We start from the raw sequence: 7318 nt of genomic DNA, 5'->3' as shown, positions 1-7318 counted from the left end.
CCTGTCCTGGGCAGGCGGGTGTCACTAGAGGGGGTTTAGTTCCTGAATTCCCACCCCCACAAACGTTCAAAGAACATTCTCCAGCCATTTGTATGTTTGAGTGCCCCTTGAAAGGGCTCCTGCATGTGTACCAATGCACATGGAAGAGGAGGAGGAGGAGGAGGAGGAGGAGGAGGAGGAGGAGGAGGAGGAGGAGGAGGAGGAGGAGTCTGGATTTGATATCCCGCTTTCTCACTACCCAAAGGAGTCTCAAAGCGGCTAACATTCTCCTTTCCCTTCCTCCCCCACAACAAACACTCTGTGAGGTGAATGGGGCTGAGAGACTTCAAAGAAGTGTGACTAGCTCAAGGTCACCCAGCAGCTGCAGGTGGAGGAGCAGAGACACGAATCCGGTTCACCAGATTACAAGTCTACCACTCTTAACCACTACACCACATTGGCTCTCCTCTGCACAAGGGTAAGAGAAGATAACTGGGCCAGGTTTGCTGCACACATGAAGGAGCATCATTTGTGACTCTAATTTTCTCACTGGAAAAGATGGGAAGAGTTCCATGATAGCACATGGGTGAGTTTTCTTGTTGGCGGATGCCTCATCTGGACCCATTGTCACAGAGGCCAGTCACAACCTCCACTCATAGGCACACACTTAAACAAGAGGCAGTTTGTGCACCCTGTCTGAACCCAGCAATTTGGCTTGGCCTTCCTAAGAGCATAGGAACTTAAGGCCAAGGGCCCATCTAGTCCAGCATCCTGTTCTCACAACAACCAACCAGATGCCTGCGGGAAACTTGCAAGCAGGACCCGAGCACAAGAGCACTTTCCTCTCCTACAGTTTCCAGCAACTGGTGTTTGGAGACATAATAACTCCGACAGTGGCAGTAGAACATAGTCATAACAGGTAGAAGTTCCCGATAGCTTTGTCAACTCCTCCATGAATTTGTCTATTCCTCTATTAAATTATTGCAAGTTGCTGGCCATCACTGCCTTCTGTGGGAGCGAGTGTCATACTTGAGCTGTGGGCTGTGTGAAGAAATACTTCCTTTGAGGACTTTTTCAGCCATGGGCCGGTCCACCATCCCTCAGATCATGTGGTGGGCCGGACTATATTTTGAAAAAGAAAGAAAAAAGAACAAATTCCTATGCCCCACAAATAACCCAGAGATGCATTTTAAATAAAAGGACACACTCTTCTCATGTAAAAACACGCTAATTCCCAGACTGTCCACCGGATTTAGAAGGCGATTAGGCCGGATCCATCCTCCAGGCCTTAGTTTGCCTACCCATGGCCTAAGTCAAAGCTTTCCAAACTGTGTGTCGCGACACATCAGTGTGTTGGCTGCACTGTGTAAGTATGTCATGCCAATGTTCCCTGTGCTCCTCCTGGGGCTGGAAAGGGATCAGATTAACATCCGGTTTGCTAGTAAAACTGTGTAGTGAAATGATGCATGTCTAAAAGTGTGTCACCGACATGAAAAGTTTGGAAAGCTCTGGCCTAAGTATACGTGGCACTCATTGTGTAGCTTGTATTTGTGTTGTGTGTTTTTTTCCCCTTTGTTAATTAAAGGTGTGGGGTGGTGTTCAGTGGGAATGCAGTGTATGGAGAAGGCAGTTTACAGCTTCCCCCACAACCATCACAATTGCAACAAAAATCCCTCCCATGCTACAGTTAGGCTGGGGGGGGGGGGTGTTTGACTTGTTGCAAGTGGAGTCTAGACCTTGTGCAGAGTAGAAATGAATAAAATCTCCACCACAAGAAAGAGCTCCTTTTAAAAAAAAAAACCTGCAAACTGCCTTAAACTATTTACAAAATGAATGTTGCAAATTACAAATTAATACATTGCTCTTAAACAAACTAACAATGTGATCCAGTCTTCTTTAAGTCCTTAATACAGTATAAGAACTATTCTCTCTCTGATCCCAGAGAGAGCTCTGTGCAAGCAACTTGCTTGTTCCAACAACGCTGAGCTGAATCCCTGGCTGTCACTGGCTTCATCTCCTACTGAGAGAGATTGCTGATCAGGTTTCTGAGGAAGAGTCACCAATTAGCCAAAACACTCAAATGGAAACCTCCACCCTCTCCTGCCACATCAGCTGTAGTTAAACCTCCTGCCTAATGCAAACCTCTCTTTCCAAAATGAAAACATCTATATAAGTTTTCAAATGCAGTGCATACAAACATAGCATTTTGTGCACGTTAAACTTTTATCTAAAACAGAAAAGTCATGTTTGCAAGAGATCCCATTCCTCTCATTTCTCCAATACCAACTCTGTGGAAGTACTCTCTCCCTATTATTTAATGTGTTTGTTTTAATACTGTTCTGGGCTTTTATTGCCGTTTCAACAGAAAGGCGATTAATACATTTTAAAATAAATAAATGCATACCATATTCCCAGGTTGCTAGCTTTCACTGTTTTAATAGGTAGACATATGAACCAATGCTTTACTTGATTAATGAGAGCACATTTTAACTGTTGAACCTGAAAGTGAAAGGGCACTACTTTTATAATTTTTGAGAATATTTTAGTTCTGGTTTACCACCAGAACAATATAAAATATACAGTGAATAGCTGTTGGTTTAATAAAATCAATTCCTTGCACATTTTTCAGTATCAATCTACTATATGAAGGTATTAGTGAGATGCATGTTTTATTAAATATGATAGAAAGTGAATCACTTAAAAGTCATCTGGTTAGGTCACTAAAGATTATTTAATGCAATACCTATATTGCAGATATAAATCGCACCTAAATTGGAGACAGAACGAGCCAAAATGGCTGTGTTCTGCCTCTGAATATCACTTGCTGGGAATGTATTATTTTATTATTACTTATTGCATTTATATATCCCACGTTTTTGTCCGAGGAGCTCAAGGTGGCATACATGGTTCCCCTCATCTCATTTGATCTCCACAACAACCCTGTGAGGTAGGCTAGGCTGAGAGAAGACAGTGACTAGGCCAAAATCACACAGTGAGCTTCATGGTCAAGTGGGGATTTGAACCCTGGTCTCCCAGGTCCTAGTCCGACACTCTAACCACTACACCACACTGGTTCTTGATGGTGCATCTGCTGTAGGACAAAAATGCAGACAGACTTGCTACTTGGCTGTGGGTATCTGGAAGCAGCGGTGGAGGAAGCCGCTCAGGCACCTGGGGCAGTGCAAGCCGCCCACAGGGGCAGGGCACACCATGGGGCCTTCGGAGTCTGACTGCCTCCTCCCACTCAGCCGCCGTACAGCTTGGGGGGGGAGGCAGCGGGTGGACTGTTTGGGTAGTGTGGAGCCTGCAGGCGCCCAAGCCACCGAGTCTCTCCCAGGAGAAATGCGTGGCTCAGGCGCGCTACGGGCCCCACGGTGAGTGTCGCCCAGCATTTTGTCACCCCCCTCAGTGGTGACACCTGAGGTGGACCTCACCCCCCTTCCTCCGCCCTCGTCTGGAAGAGGAGAGTGCAAAATATGGTCAGAAGCTCAACATCAAGAAAAACTAACATCATGGCCACTGGTCCCATCACCTCCTGGCAAATAGAAGGGGAAGAAATGGAGGCAGTGAGAGATTTCACTTTCTTGGGTTCCATGATCACTGCAGATGGTGACAGCAGTCACGAAATTAGAAGACGCCTGCTTCTTGGGAGAAAAGCAATGACAAACCTAGACAGCATCTTAAAAAGCAGAGACATCACCTTGCTGACAAAGGTCCGTATAGTTAAAGCTATGGTTTTCCCAGTAGTGATGTATGGAAGTGAGAGCTGGACCATAAAGAAGGCTGATCGCCGAAGAATGGATGCTTTTGAATTATGGTGCTGGAGGAGACTCTTGAGAGTCCCATGGACTGCAAGAAGATCAAAACCTATCCATTCTGAAGGAAATCAGCCCTGAGTGCTCACTGGAAGGACAGATCTTGAAGCTGAGGCTCCAATACTTTGGCCACCTCATGAGAAGAGAAGACTCCCTGGAAAAGACCCTGATGTTGGGAAAGATGGAGGGCACAAGGAGAAGGGGATGACAGAGGACGAGATGGTTGGACAGTGTTCTCGAAGCTACCAACATGAGTTTGGCCAAACTGCGAGAGGCAGTGAAGGATATGCATGCCTGGCGTGCTCTGGTACATGGGGTCACAAAGAGTCGGACACGACTGAACGACTAAACAACAACAACGAGTTCCAAAAGCCATCTGTTTCTCTCGACCACATCCCATCTTCAGCAAAGCCCTTCCCATTCCAGAACAGCCGAAGGGCCTGTGCTTGCAACTCTCGTCAAGTACAGCTTGCATAAATTTCTAGAGCAGATGGTGGAGCTGTGAGACAGTCAGATGGCTCTGAAGTGTTTAATACAATTAAGGATATGCAATGTGTAAATGCCCCAGGCCCAGACATTTTGTCCACTGATTTCTGTAATGCTTTCAAAAAGAAATCTGCATAGCCAACCACCACTCCTTTTTTTTTCCTTTTTGCATGAGCTTACTAATGATTTCTATGCCAACAGCAGGAAATTTCAGCAGTTCTTTCTAAGTGAACCATTTAATAATTCTTCTTGATTAACTCTTTCAGTCCTGTTACTTAGGGCTGCCATATGTCTGGAAAATCCCAGACATTGCCAGGCTCTTGATCCCTAAAATGGCACCCAGGCAGAATTTGTTGTGTCCATTCTAAATGACCTGGGAAACCCAGGCTTATGGCAATGTGGGGGTTGTTTTTTGCCAATTTTCTTAAAAACAGCCAAAAAACTTATTTTTTTCTGGCAGTTTTGGGGGGGGAAAGGGCCCAACGACTTGGACAAAAAACTCAACAACTTTGCCCCCTTTTTGTCCAGATTTTCACTTTCTGAAATATGGCAACCCTATAATGAACATTCTTCGGTTGTGTTAGGCCCCACACCAGTGGGTCTTCTAGCACCTATTTCACACATTAGGCAGCAGCAAATTTGTTGTTTGCTATCAAGTGTATGCCCAACTACTAATCCCTGTATAATTCTAAATTGTGCCTATATGTCTTCCTATATACATATAAATATTAGGCTGCCGCCATGTTGCACTTTTTCTGATCACCAGCAGGTAGCCTACACCAACACAAGCATGAATGCAGAATGGCAGGCAGGCAAGCAGTTCAGCAAACCCCTTTCTGGAGCACTCCGTTAAATACGGAGGCAGCAAGGTTTAATGGAGGAGGGGAGGAGATTCAGAGAGCAGTTTGGCAAACAACTTTTCTGTCCGGATTTTCACTGTTTGAAATATGGCAACCCTAGTGGACACAATAATAGTGCATTAGCGGTGAACAGATTCTGCTTTAGTTTTGTTTTTGTTTTGTTTTTTGGATGCTTCCCCAATGTTATTGTTAAGTAGTGGGTGGACACAGCAGGCGACAAAGTGATTTCCAAGCAGCTCTTGTTTATTCTCAGGCTGGAACAGAAGTGAGCTGAAGGGCTCAGCAGCCTGCTTATATAGAACTCAGCTACAATGCAACAGTAACAACTTTCTGTAGTTACCCAATCCCTGAACGTCACTTTTCAATCCTTCATTTGCATGTGCGGACCTGAGTGAAAACTGCAGCAGAATGAACTATATACACACACCCCTAGTGGCCTAGGGTGAGAACTACAGCTACAGTGCAAACACTCCTTCCCTCTGTCTCCTCTCCACCTTCTAAACCTGCTTTTGATTTTGATTTTCAGAAGCTCATTGGAGAAATATTCCCCCAGGTCTACATGTAAGCCATCAAGTTCAGCCCTGAAGCCAGCACTCGGGAAAGCTGGCCATTGATTAAAAACTCTGCAAAAGTATGAATCCATTAGACACCGTACCTCTGAGTCATAATCCCAGAACGCGCTTCCATAACCCTTTTTTCTTTTTTACTGTTGTTATTCAGCACTATTGATCAGAACCACCGGACTGACAGTGATAAATAGGACAGAGCCCACAAACGTACTCACACATTCTCCCAAGGACTGACTTTTAGCACTCTGCAGCATTTTGGGAAACGCTGAGCTCTGTACTATTACCCAAAGGACTGTAGGAGTAATACGTGAGCAGCTGCTTCACTTTGGCTGGAACATCAAAAAGAAGGCTTGGGGAGAGGAATTACGCTCTGTTTATGTCCCCTGCGAATAACAGAGGCCAGCAAATGACTTCATTGTGTTCTAAATAAGTGAGGTGTGACGTTCTGCACGGACTTAGATCTTCCCTTCTTTTTCTTTTCTTTTCTTTTCTTTTTAGATAGCAGTTTGTACAGGTTATGGCGCACAGAATGTTGATATTCTCCTGTGAACCATGTTGGACCACGCTTGCGTAAATGTAACAGGAATAATATTTATAGTTGTTTTTCAGGGCTTAATTTAAAACTTTGCTCACTATTTGACTGAGGTCAGAAAGGGGCTTAGTTCCCCTATGAGATAATGGATATTTTTAAGGGATGGGGGTTAATCAAAACATGAGATTGTAAAGAGATACTTGACAGATGTAACGCAGCAAACGTAAAGGAAGAACAAGCAGAAAGAGGGAAAATATATATATATAGCAAAAAATAAAAGCCAAATACTGATTGTCAATCACATGAAATTTAAAAACTGGTGAGAAGGGAAATAGTTCAGTGGCAGAGCATGGTGTTTGCATGCAAAATATCCCATGTTTAGTATCTGGTGTCCTCAGATAGGGCTGGGAAGCAGTCCCCCCCCCAAAAAAAAAACCCTCAGTTTGACCACAGCTTGTGTTTTCTAATTGAATGGAAGCTAGTTTGAGGGAAAGTACATACAATAGGAGTCTTTCCCAAGAAGCTACAGGATACCTACAGATTGCAGCTAACATCATGTATAGGCTACTTGGCTTCAAACACTGGAGCTGCAGTAAATGGTAATGTGTATTCCACCCAATATATTTTCTGTTTTCATTATTAACGTTGGCTTTATTTTCAAAAGATGTCATAGATTTATTTATATTTATTGGAAGGCGAAGTAACATTAGATTGAATAAATGAATAAGCAAACTAAATAATCTGAGGATGCCTTAATACAGGGGTCAGCAACCTTTTTCAGCCGTGGGCTGGTCCACCGTCCCTCAGACCATGTGGTGGGCCAGACTATATTTTGAAGAGAAAGAAAAATGAACAAATTCCTATGCCCCACAAATAACCTAGAGATGCATTTTAAATAAAAGGACACATTCTACTCATGTAAAAACACGCTGATTCCCAGGCTGTCCGCAGGCCGGATTGAGAAGGCGGTTGGGCGGCATCCAGTCCCCGGGCCTTAGGTTGCCTACCCCTGCCTTAATAATTAGTTATTTGTGATTCCTGCATTGCAGAGGGTTGGACTATTTATTTGTTTGTTAC

The sequence above is a fragment of the Lacerta agilis genome, chromosome 3 (genome assembly GCF_009819535.1).
Source record: "Lacerta agilis isolate rLacAgi1 chromosome 3, rLacAgi1.pri, whole genome shotgun sequence".
Classification (NCBI taxonomy): Eukaryota; Metazoa; Chordata; class Lepidosauria; order Squamata; family Lacertidae; genus Lacerta; species Lacerta agilis.
Note: the sequence above shows the minus strand (reverse complement) of the source record.